Source organism: Dioscorea cayenensis, chromosome 9 (assembly GCF_009730915.1).
Source record: "Dioscorea cayenensis subsp. rotundata cultivar TDr96_F1 chromosome 9, TDr96_F1_v2_PseudoChromosome.rev07_lg8_w22 25.fasta, whole genome shotgun sequence".
In the NCBI taxonomy this organism is placed as follows: Eukaryota; Viridiplantae; Streptophyta; class Magnoliopsida; order Dioscoreales; family Dioscoreaceae; genus Dioscorea; species Dioscorea cayenensis.
Genome location: NC_052479.1, coordinates 25,028,463 through 25,049,901, shown reverse-complemented (window position 1 = coordinate 25,049,901; position 21,439 = coordinate 25,028,463). Strand labels below are relative to the sequence as shown.

At 42.0% G+C, this 21,439-nt stretch overlaps 2 non-coding genes across 2 annotated transcripts; both read left to right on the top strand.

Moving 5' to 3' along the window:
• Nucleotides 1-4,969: 4,969 nt before the first annotated feature.
• Nucleotides 4,970-5,078, top strand: LOC120269700. The gene has a single exon (XR_005539340.1). It is a non-coding gene; the product is annotated as a small nucleolar RNA R71 (small nucleolar RNA).
• Nucleotides 5,079-18,660: 13,582 nt separating this feature from the next.
• Nucleotides 18,661-18,767, top strand: LOC120269785. Its single transcript, XR_005539421.1, has one exon. It is a non-coding gene; the product is annotated as a small nucleolar RNA R71 (small nucleolar RNA).
• The last annotated feature ends 2,672 nt before the right edge of the window (nucleotides 18,768-21,439 follow it).

Here is a 21,439-nt window from a genome sequence, read left to right as displayed (position 1 = left end):
CTTTCTCTCATTAGGGCATAACTAGTATCCGACTTATGAGAGTAGATTAGTACTTCATAGGTGGTAGCTCTTTCCACCCTAAATGCACAACCAAAACAACCATTTTTTTTCAAAAAAATTAACATAAGAAACAAAACTAATTAGTTCCCTTAAATATCGAACTTGAGTTTCCAGAAGGTTTCAAGAGCGAGTAGTGCAACAAGTGTCAATCGGGCAAAAACATTCCTTGAAATTCAAGTAAAGACTAGAGCAATAAAACATTCAATGTTAAAAATTCTGCTAGACTTAAGAATACGACCATTGCAACTAAGGTGAACCACCATTGGCTACGTGAGCATATTAATTCAGTCAAAACTTTGTGTAATGTACATGTGTAATGTGACTCCCCCGACACTTAAGATGTACATTGCCCTCAATGTACACATGCAAGCACAATAGGATATAAATCAATCAAAAGCATATGTTGAAGTTGGCAATTGAAACAAACGGCCGTAAGACCATGTCCATGACTATTTCTCAAATTCCATACTCACAAGACCATCTGCACGTATACACAAGGGGGTTCAGTGAAGTTCAACAAAAACAAAATAAAACTTGAGTATATAAAAATAAAGCAATGAAATACAACTCGAGATAATTAAAAGAAAACATAAACTCAGAAGGAAGATCCTTTCTAAGTAGTACAAGTCCAAAATAAAATACGAAAAAATGAAATACGAAAAATAAGAACAAAGAAAAGTAAAGACGTATCAAGCGTTGGTATCATGCTCGGGCTCTACTGCTGCTGGTGGTGAAGTAGCCAGTACTGGTGGATCGACTGGTGCTGGAGCTGGTGATGATGGTGCTGGTGATGCCGGAGGGGTCAGTGAAGATCTGGGCCTTATAATGAATGGTGAGGTCACGTCTCTCTCAACTAGCTACTGTAGAATATCCAAATGTGCCATCACCTCAGTGTAGTTCACTGCCTGTGTGGCGCGAACCTTAGCCAGATTTGTCTGTAATACCCCTACAGCGCTCTCGAGCTTCTCAAATTGATCATGGGCTCGAGTCAGAGAGAATATCCGAACTAGCAGTGTCTCCTATACTGTAGGTAGTGCCTCTGCCTGTACTTGCTCAGTCTGCTGCTCAAGCACTGGTTATGACCCCTCTGCTGTGTCTCTCTCAGCCTCGACTGACTCAGGTGGGGGCATGTTCAGCACATACACCCTATCATGATACCTGCGGATCATACCCATCAGTTGCAAGGTCTCTAGACCCAGAGGGGATGGCACAATCGTCTTCTCGGCCCTTCTAATCGTGTCCCTTAGACCCATCCTGATGATGAGTCTAGTAATGTAAGGGCGAGAGAAGAGGACAACGATCCTGTTATAATGTCCCTGATACCGTAAATATTCCACCAGGATATGTCCTAGATGAAGTGGCACGCTCTGAACTATCGAGTAGAGGTACAACAGCTCCTTCAGGCTAATGACGCCGGTAGTAAGCAACTACTTAACCTCATCGGCCATGTCATCGGCCAACTGTACCTCCCTGAGCGAGCTCAAATTCGGGAATCAGGTCTGACCGAACTTGAGCTCCGATAATCCCTCAAACTCTCCGGCTCAGGGGACGGCTCACGAGGTTATCTACCGTCTTGTATCTCTGTTCTGGGCTCCATACCTGCAAGTATTGAAAAGAAATCGCTCAAATTTATTCCAAATAACAATACTGCAGAAATCCACATTGCCGTGTGAAAATTCCACACGCCCGTGTGGATCCATAGGGCGTGAAAGGCGCATGGCCACTATGCAAAAATCCATGAAAAATACATCAAATTCATTTCTAAACTCGTTCTAAACATGCAATAACCAATTTAACATAGAAACCAAACACATTCACCAGTTTAATCAAATAAAATCATGTAATGGTGAAGAAAAGAGAGAATGAGGGTTTACCGACAAGATGAAGATGAAAACCTTGAAATCGGGCAGAAAACTCGAGTGAAATCTCTCTAAAATGATGGTGCAAGGTCGGGAGAGTGGAAGGATGCGTTCTCAAAGTGTTTGGGAGTGTGAGAATGAAAAGGCGCAAAGGATTTATAAAGAAATCTGCGTGGCCTTTTGAATTCTGTACATACACACGGGCATGTGGAAATTACCCACGCCCGTGTGACTCCACAAGGGAGCTTCACAGGGGCAGACACACGCCCCTGTGTGCTCTCAGGATGGGCATTGTTTGCCTCTGAAGGCATCCACACAGGCATGTGAAAATTCCCTATGCCCGTGTGCCCGACCCACAGGGGTATCCACACGGCCCCTGTAGCTCCTCTGTCCACACGAGAAATTTGTCTAAGTGTTTCACACGCCTGTGTGGAAATTCTACACGGGTGTGGGTCTTCACAGGGCCCTTCACAGGGGCATTTACATGCCCTTGTGTCTTCTCGGGATGGAGGGGAACTCTTTGCAGGAATTCACAGGGGTGTGTGGAAGTTAGCCACGCCCGTGTGTAGTTCACAGGGTCAGACACAGGGGTGACACACGACACTATGTCTTCTCGGGATAGATCTCTGAACCTCTGCAGAGAAACACACGCTTGTGTGTAAATTCCACACGGGCATGTGACCGACACAAGGTCGTTCATAGGGGCAGACACACGGCCCTATGTCTTCTCGGGACGAGTTCTGAACGAAAACACACGCCCGTGTGGAATTTTCACACGGTCGTGTGTCTTCTCTGGATAACTTAAAAAAATTACACACTTTGTAGAAAATTTTTGAACATTTACACTCATTCAAAGCCTGCCTATATATATGCACAAGTAACCAGAGAAACATGAAAAACATGCTCAAATGACTAAGATACTTTGCCACACATAAGTAAGCACATGAAAACACCAAAGATCCACGAGAAAATCACAACAATAGCATGTAAAAGATCAAGACACCAACACCTAAGCTCTTATTGATGCAAACACTAACTAATACCTAGAAAAACAGTAAAGACTTGGGTTTCCTCCCAAGAAGCGCTTGTTTAACATCACTTAGCTTGACGTACCTGACCTTACCTCACGGGGACTCATAGATGAATGTTTTCCTCTTACTCATGACTTGAAAGCATGATGAACATAGTCTTTTAAAGGTAGAGGGGGAGTTATCGAGTTTATTACTGCACAAGGGTTCATCACCCTTACTCCGTTCTTGCATATCCCCATTAGCCTTGGGGCGTTTCTTGTGATGTCTCCTTACACGCTTCATCCTCTGAAGCATCTTTTCATGATCCCCAGGGTAGGTTGTATCTTGTCTTCTAGACCAAGCGTCATCACGTCTTCATTCTCCACTTCTTGGTCTAGCAATCCCTCGTACGGGTTTGGATTCATCATTTCCTATACATATTCTTCTATTAGTTCATTGGTAGTGTCAAGAAAATAAAGAGTGTCATGAAAGTCTAGAGAATGTCTCATGGCTTTGGTGAGGCGGTATGTGAGCTTGTCATCCCCAACTCGTAAAGTCAACTCCTTGCCGTCCATGTCGATAAGAACCTTGGAAGTATGCAAGAACGGCCTCCCAAGTATCAGCTGAACATCGACGTCCTCATCAACATCCAATACTACAAAATCCACAGGAAATATGTACTTGTCAACCTTCACAAGTAAGTCTTCGATGATACCCCTCGGATGTCTCACCGTTCAGTCCGCCAATTGTAATGTCATCCGAGTGGACCTAGGTTCTCCGAAGCCTAGATTTTGGAAGAAAGTATAAGGCATGACGTTGATACTAGACCCTGAGTCCGCCAATGCCTTCTCTTCACCTAAATTACAAATGTTACACGGAATGATGAAGCTTCCGGGGTCCTTCTTCTTGTTCGGCATATTCTTTTGCAACACCGCTGAACATGAAGCATCTAGAATCACATATGCACTCTCCTTCAACTTCCTCTTGTTGGTCAAGAGGTCCTTGAGAAACTTTGCATAATGAGGCATTTGAGACAACGCCTCCACAAAAAGGAATGTTGATGTACAACTACTTGAATAGGTCCAAGAACTTCTTGTATTTACTCGTTATTTTGGTCGTTCTTTAATCTTGAAGGATAAGATATTCTTGGCTTGTAAGGTAGGGGGTGCCACCTTCTTTCCTTTAGTTCTCTCCTCAACCTCCACGACCTCATGTGCTTCTACATTGGTCTCCTTACTTGGAGTTCTATCTTCAACCTCACGACCACTTCTCAAAGTGATCGCCTTCACAGGTTCTCTTGAATTATTTTTGGTGTTGCTAGGTAAACTCCCTTGAGGTCTCTTCGATAGAGACTTCGTAATTTGCCCCACTTAATTCACCAAGTTGTGCAATGATGTAGTGTGGTTGCGAAGTGTGGCTTCAACCGATTGAAATCTTGTATCCGATGATTGGATGAACTTGGTTAAAGCCTTCTCTAGATCGGTCATCCAGTTTTCCAACCCTAAAACTCAGTTCTCCATGTTTGGGGCATGTTGCTGTTGTTGGAAACCGGGTGGTGCCATGGATTTCTGTTGCCCTTGATTATTCCATGAAAGATTCGAATGGCTCCTCCAATCCGGATTATAGGTGTTGCTATATGGATTACCTTGGTTTCTCATTACATTACCCACAAAGTCCACTTGTTCTATCAAGGATGTACCACCAATAGAAATCGGGCAATCAGATGGAGCCTGTCCTCCCCCACACCCTGTGCAACTAGTCACGGACGCCACTCTATTAGAAGTTAGAGTGTCTAACTTCTTGCTCAAAGACTCCACTTGGGCTGCCAATGAAGTAACTGCTTCAATCTCATCAAGTCCGGCTACTTTCTTCTTGTCTCTTGTATTCCACTGATAATTGATCATAGCCATTTCTTCAATGAGAAAAAGGGCTTCTTCCGGGGTTTTTCTCCCTAAGGTACCTCCTGGTGCAGCATCAAGTAACTATGTTGTGCTCGGGTTCAACCCATTATAGAAAATCTGAATGATAATCCACTTGGGGAACCCATATTGAGGACATTTCCACAGGAGCTCCTTGAACCTATCCCATATGGCTCAAATAGAGACTCCAATTCCATTTGTACAAAGTAGGATATTTTATTCCTGAGCTTTGCAGATTTTTCGGGAGAGAAATATCGGGCAAGAAAAGCTTCTATCATCTCCTGCCATGTAGTGATCGATGCTCTAGGTAATGAATGTAGCCATTGATTCGCTCTCCCTTTTAAGAAAAATGGGAAGGCCCTCAACTTGATAGCATCATCCGTAACACCATTGATCTTGAGCATGTCGCACACTTCCAAGAAGTTCTCTATGTGATTGTTTGGATCCTCATCGGCCAAACCATTAAACTATGCCGACTACTGTAAGATTTGGATGAATGCTAGCTTCAGCTCAAAATTCTGAGCTATGATTGGTCACCGCATAATGCTAGATTGTGTGGCAAGAGCTGCATGTCTGGTATAATCTGAGAGTGTTCTCTGCTGCTCATTCTGCTCTGCCATATTATCTGACCCTTCACATTCTATCTCAGCTTGATTAGACTGTTTTTGCACAAGTTCTTTTCCCCTTCTATGAATTCTTCGTTCAATGTCTGGATTTCCTTCAACCAATGTCGAAGGGTTTCCTCGGGTTATAACCTGGAGCTCCAACCAAAGAAAGAAAAACAAATCAGAATGATGGAAGAATAAGAAGATATGAAATAGAATGAGTGATGAATAGCTAAAATAGCAAAAGTGCAAAGTGTTTCTAAAATGCCTACACCCTGGCAACGACTCCAAAAACTTGACAAACGCCCTATTGCGTATATACCACAAGTGCACGGGTTTGTCGAAGTAATAATACTCCGGTGAGTGGGTAGTCAAATCCATAGGGAATAGTAATTAGAAACACAAAGATTGTTATTTAACTAGAGTGAAGATGAATCGATAATGATATGAATAAGAATCAATGCAAAGAGAAATAAGAAAAGAAGAAGGAGGCATAAATAAAAGATAGGAGAGGCAATTGACAATAAATGGGGCACCCGAACATTACTCACACTAGGACTATTGTTTCAAATGCAAGACCAGTCATTATGTTCCCTAACTAATGCTTAATGTCAACTGTGACTAACCCTACACTATGCCCCGGTGGAGAAATCCCTCTGTCTCAACACCTCACACTGTGCTAGGTTACTTTAGGCTCTAGAGATTCCAAGTGATAAACTCTATTCCCTAAAATAGATCTAACACATTGGTTCAGGCGAAAGAACCCTAGTCACAACTAAGCCCCACATACTAAGGATTACTTCAATGTTTCACTCTGTTGCTTGCGCAACTAAGCCCCAGTGGAGTTCGTCTCTTAGCACTTCACTCTATTGTGACCGCAATGAACTCTTGGAACATGGAGGTAGGATAAATCACGCTGGAGGGGAAAGGGGATGCTCCACTACCTCTCGACTCACCCTCTCAACCCTCTCCAATCTAGTATTGTCTAACCCTCATGGTGTGTCACTCATCCACAAGGATTACCAAAATGGATTGTCAACCATAGTGTCACTATAAGGGAAAATCAACTCAATAAGAATTTAAGATTGAAACTCAATTAAAACAATAATTAAACGAAGTATAGTAAAAAGTCAAAGAAATAACATCATCCTAGGGTTTACATGTCCAAGTACCAACTAGGGGTTTAGCACTCCATGGAGCAAAATACAACCAATAATGAAATCAAAAGTAAAAATATGCAATCCATGAATAAAACTCCCTTGGTGTTTGTGTCGATGGTCTTGTGGAGTGGCCGTGTCTTCTCCAAAGGTCACCTCATCAAGCCTAGCGCACACCTAGCCGGATCGGTGCCGACAAAAGCTATCCCAATAACTCTCTTCCAAAGGAAATGTGATGTCAAAGGCCATAAACCTCTCCAAAACCTAGCCAAAGCCTCTCTAAAACCCTAGGCACGGGCGCCTCCAAAGGTGGAGAAAAGATAGCCAAAAGGTGGAAAAGAGAATTCTAAAATCGAGCTGAAATCACGATTTAAATAAGGCTAGAATCGGGCATCCACACAAACATGTGAAATTTCCACACGCTTGTGTGAATCTCCATGAAATCGATTTTCTGCAGCCTTTGAAGAGTAGCTACTAAAGTAAATTGCTACAGTGATTTTCTACGGTGCCTGCTACAGTGCTCCGCCAAAATACTCCCTAATCAACACTTTTCATCGAGACAACATAAACAGGCACATGCCTACGCTGTAGATTGCGTTGCATCTTCAAATAAAAGCACACTTGACGACAATCTTACTAGCTTTGCACAAGTCAGAACACATGAGTATGACTGCCTTTTTGCCCCTCCAATTTGTATATTTCCTTGAACACCACGGAGGTTGGCACACACTTACATGTCTTTGAGCATAACTTGTAACTTCACGTTTGTTCACTCCAAAATTACATCAACTAAGTGCACTCGCAATCTACTTTGGCTTCTTTCTTCTATATTTGTCTCCACAACCCTAGATGCACAAAAGAACACAAATACACATGCATTAGCGATAAAATATGAGATAAGTAATGCTCATCATAAGAAAAGCATACTTTGTATTACTAATACACAAGCACTTATCACCATCGACCTTAAAGTCACGAGGCACATGGAGGCAACTCTGCCTACCACTCACAAACGGTTGGTCTCCTTGAGAAATTTCATCCCTTAGATCAGTCTTGTGATGTACGGACCGAAGAAGAAAGATCCAACTCGAGGGTCAGCCCCTTGATGGGCAATAGAGAGGACTACCTCGTACCCTAAGTACATCTGAAAGCCGTTAAGCGTAGATAGTAGGAAATCAAAGTCTTGTTGGCTAACGACGCATGTATTGTCACCCCAACCTGTCAAGGTGTGGCTAAGAATGAAATGAATGTATCTCAGAGTTGGAGAGAGGAGGGTGGTAGCCTTAGACTGACGTGGGTCATAGGTAGGGTCAGTACTATGTCTCCTCTATGCATCCTCTTGAGACTCTCCAATCAGCTGGGATATCAATTGCTAATCATGTGCAGGAGTTTGAGTGAACTTCGCATCATAGAGTTCCAGCTGAATGAAGAACTCGGTGAGACTCATTCGATGTATCCAATACATCACGTACCAACTGCTCGTAGATGTTGTCGATGATTATGAAGAGTTATTGCCAAGTCCTGGCATTGAGCATCTGTCAGACCTCCTCCACTAGTCCTACCTCATAGAGTGCATCCCAATCGATCTCCCTCGATTCGCCAAAATAATGATGAGAGAGTCGCGTGTATCGATCCTGGTGCACTAGTGAATTTAAGATAGGTGCCAAGTCGGTGGGCTAGGTGGGCTCTTCATGTCGAGGCCTCTTCAATGATGATGGCGCTAAGATGTGTGTTTCCTTGGCATGGTATGCAAAAGAAATAGCTCAGCTTAGTTCAAAGATGGGAAATTTTATTTAGAGCAAGGTGGTGCTATGAGCACATAGATTATTCTTGGCAGGAATGAAAGAGCGTGCTCTCTCCCCTGTTGGGCTCTAAACAACACAACTGTGTCTCGAGGTGACCTTCTTCCTTGAAAATCCCTAAGAACTAGCATGCTCATGAAGCTACCAATATCAACAAGATTCATCTAATTTAAGCAATATGATATACATTAAGCATTTGCAAGAATAAGGGGCATTAAATTATCAAAATGAGTCCTTTAAACAAAGCTAGGGGGCCTACCAGAGTCGAGGAAAACATGTAAGTAAATGAGGAGCAAATCAACTAACAGACAAAACTCTTAAGAAAATGGGCGAAAGAGGGGAAGAAAAGAAAGCAAGAAAGAAATGGCGAGGAAGGCCGACCAGCGGCGACTAGGTTTTTAAGGAGGAAAGGAGAAGCTAACCGGTCGCGAGCACGCCTAAAGCACAGGCTTGCTGACGTGCCAAGTTGGGGCAACTGCGAGGTAGGAAGCATTGTCGTGTCAGCCCGTGCTTGCTCCCCGTGATTATCTTGAGATAATTCCCCAAGACATCAGGAGATGAAGCATGGTTGTGCAAGGAGCATAAAAACCATGCTCAATGGTAACCATGCTTGTGCTCTCTCTGTACTTGTCCTGCAATGCTTCAAAAGATAGAAACAGAGAAAATCATAGCTTGAGCATGAGCGTGCTCTACCCGTGCTCAGCCCAAAACATCTCAGGACCTGGCAATCCCCTACTTTACTCAATAAAAGAACAAACTCGAGAGGAAACCACAAAAAAACATAGGTTGAAGAAAAACCACTTCAGAAATAAAGCACCCAAAAAAGAATTATTGATAAGTACTTGTGTAAATAATACAAAGTATTCTTTTCTTACATTGAGCATCACTTTTATCAAATTTTATCATTTATTCGTGTGTATTTGTGTTCTTTTGTGCATGTAGGGTTGTGGAGACAAAGTTCAATGAAAGAAAGCAAAAGTAGATCGTTGATGCAATTATTGATGAAGTTTTTAGATTTGACAAACGCGAAGACATGTATCGTGCTCAAAGACAAGTGGGTGTGTGCCGACCTCCATTGTGCACAAGCGAATAAACAAAGTGGAGGCGCACAAAGGCAGTCACACTCATGTGTTCCGACTTGTGCAATGCTAGCAAGATCTTTGTCAATATGGTTTCAATGAAGATGCAACGCGATCTACCGCATGAATGTGTGGCCATTCATGTGGCCTCGATTAAAAGAATAGATTCGGGAGCATTCCGGTGAAATACTATAGCAGTTTACTATAACAAATAACTGTAGCAGTTATTGTTCACAACGCACAGAAAAACCAAAGTCTGGAAATCCACACAGCCGTGTGGAAAATCCACACGCCCGTGTGGTTGCCTGATTCCAGCCCCTATAAATACCATGACTTGAGATGTTTTGAAGGATCTTTCCCCTATCTTTTCCCCATCTTTTGCAGCACTCACGGCTAGGGTTTGGAGAGGCTTTGCCTAGGTTTTTGGAGTGGTTCTACGGCCTTCGATATCGCGTTCCTTTAGAGGAGAGTTATTGGGGTAGCTTTCAACAGCACTGATTCAGTGAGGTGTGCCCTAGGCTTGACAAGGGAACCTTTGGAGAAGACGAGGTGGCTCCACAAGACCATAAATATGTACTGTAAGGGGGTTTTATTTATGTATTGCATGTTTTCACTATTGATTTCATTGTTGATTGTGTATTGCTCCATGGAGAGTTAAACCCCTAGTGGGTTCTTGGACTTGTAAACCCTAGGATGATTTTGTTTCATTGATCTTTATAATGCTTCTTTAATTGATGTTTTAATTAAGTTCCACCCTTGAATGCTTGTTGTATTGATTTTCCCTTAGAGTGACACTAGGGTTGAGAATCCATCATGGTAATCCTTGTGGATGAGTGACACTCCATCAGGATTAGACAAAGCAAGGTTGGAGAGGGTCAAGAGGATGATCGAGAGGTAGCGGAACATCCCCTTTCCCTTCTGATGTGGTTTATCCTACCTCCATGTTCCAAGTGTTCTTTGAGGTCATGATAGAGTGATGTACTAAGAGACAAACACCACTGGGGCTTAGTTGCGCAAGCAATAGAGTGAAATATTGAAGTAATCCTTAGTACTGGGACTTAATTGTGACTAGGGGTCTTTCGCCTGGACCAAAGGGTTAGATCTATATTAGGGAATAGGGTTTATCACTTGGAGTCCAGTAGAGCTTTAAGCAACCTTGCATAGTGTGAGGCGTCGAGAGTATTCTTTTCCGCCGGGGCATAGTTTAGGGTTAATCATGGTTGAGCTTAGGTTTGGGACCGTGTGTATTTACATTTCTACGACTCATTAAACATCAATTAGGAGGTATAATGATTAGTCTTGCACTTGAAACAATAGTCCTAGGGTGAGCAATGTCCGGGTGCCTTATCTTTCTATCGATTGTCTCTCCTTATTCCTATTGCGCTCTCTTTTCTTTTCTTTATTTTTATTTGCATTAAATTGTGCACACAACTCCTCAATCATTTTCACTATAGTTAAATAGCAATTCTTGTGTTTTTGAGCACTATTCACTATGGATATGACTACCCACTCACCGGGGTACTTTATTACTTCGATAACCCATGCACTTGCGGTGCACACATAAGGGGTGTGCCAATTACCTTTCTACCAATCATTTCAAAACACGATGAAGTGATAATACTAACTAAGTAAAACTAAAATGAAAACTTGGGTTGCCTCTGAAAGAGTACTTGTTTAACGTCACTAGCTTGGCGTACCTTTATCCATCAAGGAGGTTGATAAGTGCTTGAGTAGACATATTTCTTTATATGTTGTACATGTATTGAGAATCATTTTTACCATGTTTTATGCCTCATAAAGTGTATTTCATGTTCTTTTGTGCAATTAGGTTGTGAATGCCCTGAAGGAAGCAAAAAAGAAGCAAAGATAGGTTATGAAGATACATTTTGGGAGTTTTTGTGCAACATAAGTGATAAGTGCTTATGTGATAAGAATGAGAAGTGTTCTTTGTTTATGATGAGCATTACTTTTATCAGGTTTTAGAGCTAATATGTGTGCATTTATGTTACTTTTATGCATATTGGGTTGTGAAGCAGAATGTTAAAGAAAGAAGCCAATTTAGATTGTGAATGCACCATTTGGAGGAAATCTTGAGAAGGATCAAACACGAAGACATAAGTCGGGTTCAAGATGCGAGAATGTGTGCCAACCTCCTCGTATTCAAGTCAGCACAATGATTGGGATGGGCATAAAGGCAGTCACATTCATGTATTCCAGCTTGTGCATGTATAGCAAGATCTCCAAAAATGTAGCCATTTATCGAAGAAGCAAAGCGATCTATGATGTAAATGTGTGCCTATTTACGTTACCTCGATGAGAACATGGATTCGAGAGTATTTCAGGCCGGTATTGTAGCAGGGTACTGTAGAAAGCACTGTAGAGATTCATTATAGTAGGTACTGTTCACAACCAGTTGAGAAAAAGTGGTTTTCAGAGAATCCACACGGGAATGTGGAAATTCGACACGCCCGTGCATTTTTCCACAAGCCCGTGTTGTGAATCCACAGGGGCGTGTGGAATTCTAATTCCAGCCCTATTTAAGGCAAATTTCAGCCCCGATCTCAACATTTTTTTCTCCATCTTTTTCCCCAACTTGAGAGGGGGCTGCGGCTAGGGTTTTGAGAGGTATTGGCTGGGGAATTGGGAGAGGTTCTATGGCTTGGAGATTGCAATTCCATTTGGAATAAGGTTATTTGGAGAGCTTTCGTCGGCACCGATCCGGCGAGGTGTATCCCACAAGACCATCGTCACTACTATCGAGGGGTGTTTTCTATGGATTACTTGCTTTTACGTTCGATTTCATTGTTGATTATAACTAGCTCCATGGAGAGCTAAACCGCCTAGTGGGTACTTAGATTTGTGAACCCTAGGATGTATTTGTTTCATTAAACCTTTCATTTTGCTTTCATTAATTGATGTTTTAATTGAGTTCCAATCTTGAATGCTTGATTGTATGAATACTCCCTTAGAGTGACACTAGGGTTGAGAGTTCGTGTTGGTAACCCTTGTGAGTGAGTGACACACCACGAGAGTTAGACAAAGCTAGATTGGAGAGGGTTGAGAGGATGAGTCAAGAGGTAGCGGAGCGTCCCCTTTCCCCTCCGGTGTGATTTATCCTACCTCCATTTCCTCGTGTTCTTCGCAGTCATAATAGAGTGAATTGGCTAAGGGATGACCTTCCGCTGGGCCTTAGTTGCAGAGGCAACGGAGTGAAGCGTTGAAGTGATTTTAGCACCTAGGGCTTAATTGTGATTAGGGACCTTCCACTTGGACCAAAGGGCTAGGTCTACATTTAGGAAGAGGATTTATCACTTGGAATCCCTAGAACTCATTGCAATTCTATGCGAGCGCGAGGTTGAGAGATTGTTCAATTTCTCCTCTGGGACATGTATAGAGTTAGGCATGGTTGACCTTAGATTTGGGACCATGTATTGAAGGATCTCCATGACTCATTATTGCATTAGTTAGAAAGCATAATAGAGGGTTTTGCACTTGAAACGATTGTCCTAGCCGGAACAATATCCGGGTACCCCATTTTTATCGATTGCCTTACCTCCTCTTTACGTGTGCTTCCTTTCTTGTCTCTTTTACTTTTGTTACGTTATATCTTGTCATACAACTATCATTCATTTTACGCTTAGTTAAGAAACAATTTAATTGTTTTTATTCCCTACTCCCTGTAGATATGATACCCACTCATCTGGGATTTATTACTTCGACAAACCCGTGCACTTGTGGGACATACGCAAGAGGCATTTTGTCAATAAGGATCAAGACACAAGAGGAGCTCATGTACATGGAGGTGTGTGCCAACTTCCAAGAGAATTCAAGCCAATTTGTGAGTTGGAAGGGCACAAAAGTAGTCACACCCCCATGTCCCTACTTATGTGAATTCAAGAGCTGCCCAATGATGATTTAACGATAAAAAGTCTTATAACTTACCATGTGGACGTGTGCCTGACTATGTGGCCTCAAGAGATGAGTATGTGAGCCGCGTTTATGAAGAGTACTATAGTAATTCACTATAGTTGTACTGTTGTAAAACACTGTTCATGTGACGTGTGAAAATTCCACACGGTCGCGTGGGAATTTCTGCATCTGACACAGGTGCATGAAATCTGAAACAGTCGTGTGAGAATTTCTGCACCTCACGCAGGTGCTTGAAATCTCACATGGTCGCGTGGAGACATGTGATAGATGTTGTTTATGACTATAAATAACCCTTTTTGCTATATTCTTTGGGGACGTTTTGCTAGCATTTGAAGAGAAAAGTGGCTAGGGTTTTAAGAGAAGGTATTTGGAGAATTTAGGGTGGCATTCATCACCAACTTTGATAGATCTTTTCTCAGTCATAACATCGAGGGAACCTTTGGTAACCTAGCTTCGGAGAGGGATCCTTCAAGATGTTAAGCGACCCATCAAGGCCATCATCATGAATTCAAGGGGATTTTATTCCATGGTTTTCATTACTTTTCATTGCATTATTTTTTGCTTAGTAATTTTCCCCATGGAGGGCTAAACTCTAGTAGGTATTTGGGCATGTGGACCCTAGCATCTTTTCTTTGTATTGATTTACTTAATGTTTTCTATTAAATCCGAGTTTGTTTGAGTTTCAATCTTGTTTTCTTCTTGCTTGGATGTCGATCTTGATCCTTTTGATTGATTTGTATTGCATGATTTGTTGTCTTGGTGAAAGAGAGGTCTCTATTAGTATTAGAACTCCAAAATTGAAGAGGGTTGAGAGGGTGAGTCAAGAGATAGTGGAGCATCCCCTTCCGTTCTGAGTGAGTGCTTCCTATCTCCGTATTCCATAGACTTTATGCAGCCATATTTGGTGTGAGGCGTGAGATTGAGAGATTTCTCCACCGGGACCTTATAAGGGGGTTAGGAATCTTTCACCTAGAAATAGGGTATGATCTATCTTTAGGAATCGGTTGCACTCCTAGGTATCCCTAGAGTTTATTACGGCCATAAGTGGTGTGAGGTGTTGAGATTGAGCGATTTCTCCACCGGGACCTTGTAGAGGGGACTAGTATCGATGGCGTGGAGGCAGGGACTGATTGTTCTTGGAATAGCTCAACTCATCTAACTCAGTTTTAGAAACATTTATTAAGTCTTCCACTTCATGTTAGATCATAGGGGGAGTATTGCCCACGTATCTCATCTTATTTGATTGAGATCTCCCTTGTTTTCTACTTTTTCCTTTGCTTGCTTATTCGTATTCTTGCAATTAAGTTCATTTCATCACAATTCTTGATTTCTAACTAGATAATTAAGAATTAGTTACTAATAATACTTCCGTTCCTTGTGAATTCGACTACCCAACTCACCGGGTATTTTATTACTTTGACACACGTGCACTTGCGGTACATGCATGCAAATTGTTATGTCAAAGGTTCGTTAATTGAGACCTCACCAAAATTCTAAAACATAGATCATGTTAAGGTCAATGGTGGAACAGATCGTTTTCTTTTTCTTGGGATTACTTGTTTCTACCACCTCTTGGCAAGGGAAGACCTGTTCTTCTGCTATTCTTGAGTCAAAGGGGCTCCCGTGACCACTTCTTGAAAGCATAATTCATCCACCAACTTCGCCGGTTCATTGCCCTTAGGGGGTCATCTCCTAATGCTTTGATAGTTCATCCTTTATGAATGTGTCCTACACATACTCAAAGACAAACTCATCAACTATATCAACACAATAGCAAGTATCATCAAAGTCCATAGTGTGTCTCATTGAATCTCAGAGCTTGAAAATAACTTCTTCCTCTCTTACTCGTTGTGCCGTTCGATCATCTTTCACATCAATAAGAGCCTTCAAAGATGCTGACAAGGTCCCCTTGCATATATCCCGCAAGTGCACGGGTTTGTCGAAGTAATAATCCCGGGTGAGCGGGTATCGAATCCACAGGGAGTAGGGAATAAAAATACTTAATTCGATTCTTGGCTATGTAAAAGATCAATGATGATGAGTGTGATAATGATTCAATTCTCAACAGTAAAAGCAACAAGTAAGAGAGCAAAAGTAAAGAAGGGGGGTAAGGCAATCGATAAAGATGGGGTACCCGGATAATGCTCCGCCTAGGATAATTGTTTCAAGTGTAAGAACCCTCTATTATGCTTCCTAATCAATGCCATGGTGAGTCATGGAAATCCTTAATTACATAGTCCCAAATCTAAGGTCAATTATGCCTAACTCTATACATGTCCCGGAGGAGAGATTAGATAACCTCTCAACCTCGGACTCGCATATAGTTGCAATGAGCTCTAGGGATTCCAAGTGATAAATCTCTTCCTAATTATAGACCTAACCCTTTGGTCCAGATGGAAGGTCCCTAACCACATTTGAGCCCTAGATACTAAGATCACCTCAACGCTTCACTCCGTTGCACGCGCAACTAAGCCCCAGCGGAAGTTCATCCCTTAGACCATTCACTCTATTATGGCCGCAAAGTACTCGAGGAATGGAGGTAGAATCTATCACGCCAGAGGGGAAAGGGGACGCTCCTGTACCTCTCAACTCACCCTCTCAACCCTCTCCAACCTAGCTTTGTCTAACGCTCGTGGTGTGTCACTCACTCACAATGTTACCAACAAGAACTCTCAACCCTAGTGTCACTCTAGGGGAAATGTTCAAACAATCAAGCATTCAAGGTTGGAACTCACAATAAAAATCAATTTATTGAAAGCATAATAAAGAGGTTTAAAGAAACAAATACATCGAAGGGTTCACAATACCCGAGTACCCACTCGGGGTTTAGCTCTCCATGGAGCTAAGTACAATCAAAGAAATAGAATGTAAAAGCAATGAATCCATAAAGAAACCTCCTCGATAGTTGTGTCAATGGTCTTGTGGAAAGTCCTCTACTCGTCGTCCAAGGATTCCCTCGTCCGTTATAGGATACGCCTCGACAAAAGCTCCCCTACCAACCTTCTTCCTAAGGAATGACGATGTCGGAGCCGTAGAACCTCTCCAAAACCTTGGCCAATACCCCTTGAAACTCTAGCCGAAGCCCTCTCTTAAGTTGGGGAAAAGATGGAGAAAAGAATACTAAAATCGGGGGTGATTCGGCTTTTAAATAGGGCTGGAATCGGGCGACTACAAGGGCATGGATGCTTCACATGCCTGTGGGGAATTTCTACACGGGTGTGGATAATTTCCACACGCCAGTGTGGATCCACTGAACACCTGTTTTCTTGCCCGGCTGTGAACAGTGCTGCTACAGTGCTTTCTACCGTGTTGCTGCATTGCTCTGCTACAGTATCTGACCTGAATAGCTTCCCGAATCCATACTTTCATCGGAGTAACGCAAACGGGCACACGTTCACATCGTGGATCACTTGCATCTTCAATGATAGGCACGTTGGTAAAGCTCTTGTTCTATGTGCATAAGTCGGAATGCTCGAGTGTGACACCTTTGTGCCCCTCCAAATGGATGTGCCAACTCGAATACGATGAGGTTGGCACACACTCTAGCATCTCACATCGACCTATGTCTTCGCGTTTGAACCTTAGCAAGATTTCCTCCAAAATCGGTGCATTGTAATCCACATTGGCTTCTTTCCTTCATACTTGGCCTCACAACCCTACCTGCATAAAAGTAACATAAAAACACATATATTAGTGTAAAAACCTGAGAAAAGTAATGCTCAACATAAGGAATGAACGCTTCGCATCCATATCGCACAAGCACTTATCAGTTGCCAAGAACGGTCTTCCTAAAACGTGGGGCATATTAACCTTCTCATCTACATCAAGGATCACAAAGTCCACCGGAAATATGAACTTGTCCACCTTTACCAATACATCTTCAATAATTCCTCTTGGTTGATGGATGGACCTGTCTGCTAGCTATAAATTCATTGTCGTGGACATTTGGTTCCCCTAGCCCTAGATTTTGGAAGATTCTGTTGGGCATTAGGTTGATACTGGCCCCAAGATCGGCCAAAGCTTTCTCATCCACAAGCCCTCCAATAGTGCAATGAATGTTAAATCCCCTGCGGTCTTTCTCTTTCTTTTTAAGCTTGTTGGTGATTAGGGCTGAGCATTCTTCACTAAGTGTCATAGGAGACACTTCCTCAAGCTTTCTCTTATTTTTTAACAGTTCCTTCAGAAACTTTGCATACCTTGGCATTTGAGCAAGAGCCTCAATAAATGGAACATTTATGTGTAAGGTCTTGAACACGTAAAGGAACTTCTTGTACTGCTTTTCTTGTTGGTCCTTCATTGCTTTCATAGGATAAGGAAGTTTGGGTTGGTACATGGGTAACTCAGTTCCTCCCTTTTCCTCTTCTTTCTTTACAATGTCAACTATAGTCTCCAAATCAATAACTCTTGACTGCCTAGCTTCGAACTCAAGTTTAATAGGCTCAATCTCGGACTTCTCCAAAAGAGGGCTTGGAAGTTGCTTGCCACTTCTCAGGGTTACGACCTTCAGGGATTCTTTGGGATTGACTTCCATGTTACTAGGGAGAGAACCCGAGAGCCTTTTCTTAGTTATCTTTGACATTTGGGCCATATGATGTTCCAAATTCCTCACTGTGGCATTGGTGTTTCTCATCATTTCTTCATGCCCTGAAGGATAAATTTTATTGTCCTTGATATACCGGATCAACAAAGCTGTGAGTTCATTAGAAGGTCCCGGTGGAGAAGGAGTTGGTTAAACATTCTGTTGTAGAGGCCTAGGCTGTTGTGCCACTTGCCCCTGTTCGGATTGACTCCAAGAAATGTTTGGGTGATTCCACCAATCCGCATTGTATGTGTCACTATATGGGTTGTTTTGGTAGTGTCTGTTCTCCCCAGTAAAATCAACTTGTTCAGCTTGCCTTGAACCCATATTTGTTGAGGAAGAACTACTAGGATCACTGTGAGACCCCCAACTATCACAAGGAGGTCCCGAAGCTTGAGAGATTGACTAGATGTTATCCAACCTCTTTGTAATAGCCTCAACTTGTGCAGCCAACGTGGTAATGGCATCCACTTGGTAAATCTTGAATGCCTTCACTGGCTTGTTCCTTTTAGAACTCCATTAATAGCCATTTCCTAGATCAAACTGCATGCGCCACTCGGTTGCTTACTACATAAATACCCCCAAGAAGTTGCATAGACCATTTGCTTGGTGGCATAATTCAGCCTGTTATCAAAGATTTGGATTTGCATTCATTCTACTATTCTATGTTGCGGGCATTTCCTCAACATCTCCTTGTATCTCTCCAAAGTGTCATAAAAGGATTCATACTCCAACTATAGGAAAGAAGAGATATCACTCCTCAACTTGATCATTTTCGCTGGAGGGAAGTATCTTATAAGAAAAGCCTCCACCATTTGCTTCCATTTTGTGATAAACCCTTGCTGCAAGGAATTTAGCCATTGTTTGTCCCTTCCTCGCACTGAGAATGAAAATAGTCTAAGACAAACAGCATCCTCAGACACATTATTCGCCTTGAAAGTGTCACAGATTTCCAAGAAGTTCTTCAAGTGTTCATAGGGGTCTTCATCCAAAAAACAATCAAACTGGAACATCTGCTTCAGCATCTATATAAAAGGGGCTTCAACTCAAAATTGTTTGCCATAACAGGAGGACAAATGATACTAGACCCCACTCCTTCCAAGTTCGGTCAGGTAAAATCTAATATGCTTTGTTGCCGGTTCCAAACCATTTCTTTCCCTTGATTCACCTAAATACTAACTTGCACATACCTACCGTCATTTTGATGGACTTGTGACACACCCCTTGCTTGTGTGTACCACAAGTGCAAGGGTCATCGAAATAATAAAATACCTCGGTGAGTGGGGTAGTCAAATCCACAGGGAATAGATGCTTAGAAACAAGAAGTATTTCTATTTAGCTAGAGTGAACACCAATTTGTGATGTTGATTCAAAATATCAATGCAAATAAAAGTAAAAGAGAAAAGAGAAAGCAAGAGGAATAAAGAGAGGTAATCGATGGTAAAATGGAGTGCTCACACAATGCTCACCCTAGGACTATTGTTTCAAGTGCATGACCAATATTATGCCTCTAATTGAAGCTTAATGAGTTGTGGAAATCCAAAGACACACGGTCACAAACCTAAGGTCAAACGTGACTAATCTTCTACACTATGCCCCGGTGGAAAGGGATACTCTCAATGCCTCACACTGTGTGGGATTGCTTGAGGCTATAGAGACTCCAAGTGATAAACCCTATTCCCTAATTTAGATCTAACCCTTTGGTCCAGGCGAAAGATCCCTAACCACAATTAAGCTCTGGCACTAAGGATAACCCAACACTTCACTCTGTCACTCATGCAACTAAGCCCCAGTGGAGAAGATCTCTTAGCACTTCACTCTATTATGATCTCAAAGAACTCTTGGAACCTGGAGGTAGGATAAATGACGTCGAAGGGGAAAGGGGACGTTCCGCTACATCTTGACTCACCCTCTTAAGCCCTCTTCAATCTTGCTAAGTATAACCCAAGTGAAGTTGTCACCCCTTCAAAGGGTTACCTAGATAGATTCTCAACCCTAGTGTCACTCTAAGGGAAAATCAAATCAATAAACACACAAGATTGAAACTTAATTTAAACATTAATTAAAGAAGCATAAAATAAATCAATGAAACAAAATCATCCTAGGGTTTACAAGTCCAAGCACCCACTAGGGTTTAACTCTCCATAGAGCAATATAAAGTCAAAGATGAAATCAAAAGTAAGTGCAAGCAATCCATAGAGACAGCCCCCTTGTCGTCCGTGTCTATGGTCTTCAAGAACCCCCTCATCTTCTCCAAAGACTCCTTCGTCAAGCCAGGGCACACCCCGCCGAATCCATGCCGTCAGAAGCTTCCCTAATAACTCTCCTTTGAAGTAAATCAATGTTGAATGCCGTAGGAATGCTCCAAAATCCCAGTAAAAACCTCTACAAACCCTAGCCGCGCTCTCCCCAAAAGATAGGCAAAAGATAGGAAGAAGGTCCCAAAATCAAACTCTCAAAGTGCTATTTAAAGGGCTGAAATCAAGCATCCACACGCACCTGTGGAAATTCCACACTCCGTGTGGATTTCTAGACTTCAATTTCCTACACGCTATGGACAATAATTACTATAGTTATTTTGCTACAATGATTTGCTACATTAAAGTGCTATATTACTTTCACTACAGTGCTCCCGACTTCCATTTCTTCATCGAGGCCGCATGATTGGCCACACATCCATGAGGTAGATAATGTCGCATCTTGCTTCCAAAGACATTGATGAAGCTCTTGACAATGTTACACAAATTGGAACAAATGAGTGTGACTGCCTTTGTGCCCCTCCACTTTATATATTCACTTAAACATTTTGGAGGTTGGCACACACCCACATGTCTATGAGCACAACTTGTACCTTGATCCTTGTTCGGTCCAAGAGTTTCCTCAACAATTGCATCCATGATGTATTTTTGCTTCCTTTCTTCCAAACTTGTCTCCACAAACCAAAATGCACAAAAAAAACACAAATACACATGAATTAGCCATAAGATCTTATAAAATTATGCTTAATGAAAGAAAAGCATACTTAGTCATACTTATAGACAAACACTTATAACCTTGCCTCAATCATCTTTGAAAATTTCTTTTGATTTCAGGATTTGGGCTTGCCAATGGAGATGATGTACTTCCCTGGGTCATGTAATAGTTCCTTCACAATATGAGAAAGAACACGATGAGCTCAAAATTCAGATTTGAAATATGAAAAGAAAGATGAACAAATGATTAAAAAGAGAACAAAAAACTATTCATTGATATGAACAATATAAACAAAATAGATCGTCAGAATCCTAATTTCCCTAAAAGTTGCTAATCTCTGAGACGGTGCCAAAAAACTTAATGTATTCTCCACAAGTGCACAGATTGTTACAAGTAATACAGTGGTACCCTATGAGGGGTAGTGTTGTCGAGCTACAGGGATTGGACTACTAGTTGATCCTCTAAT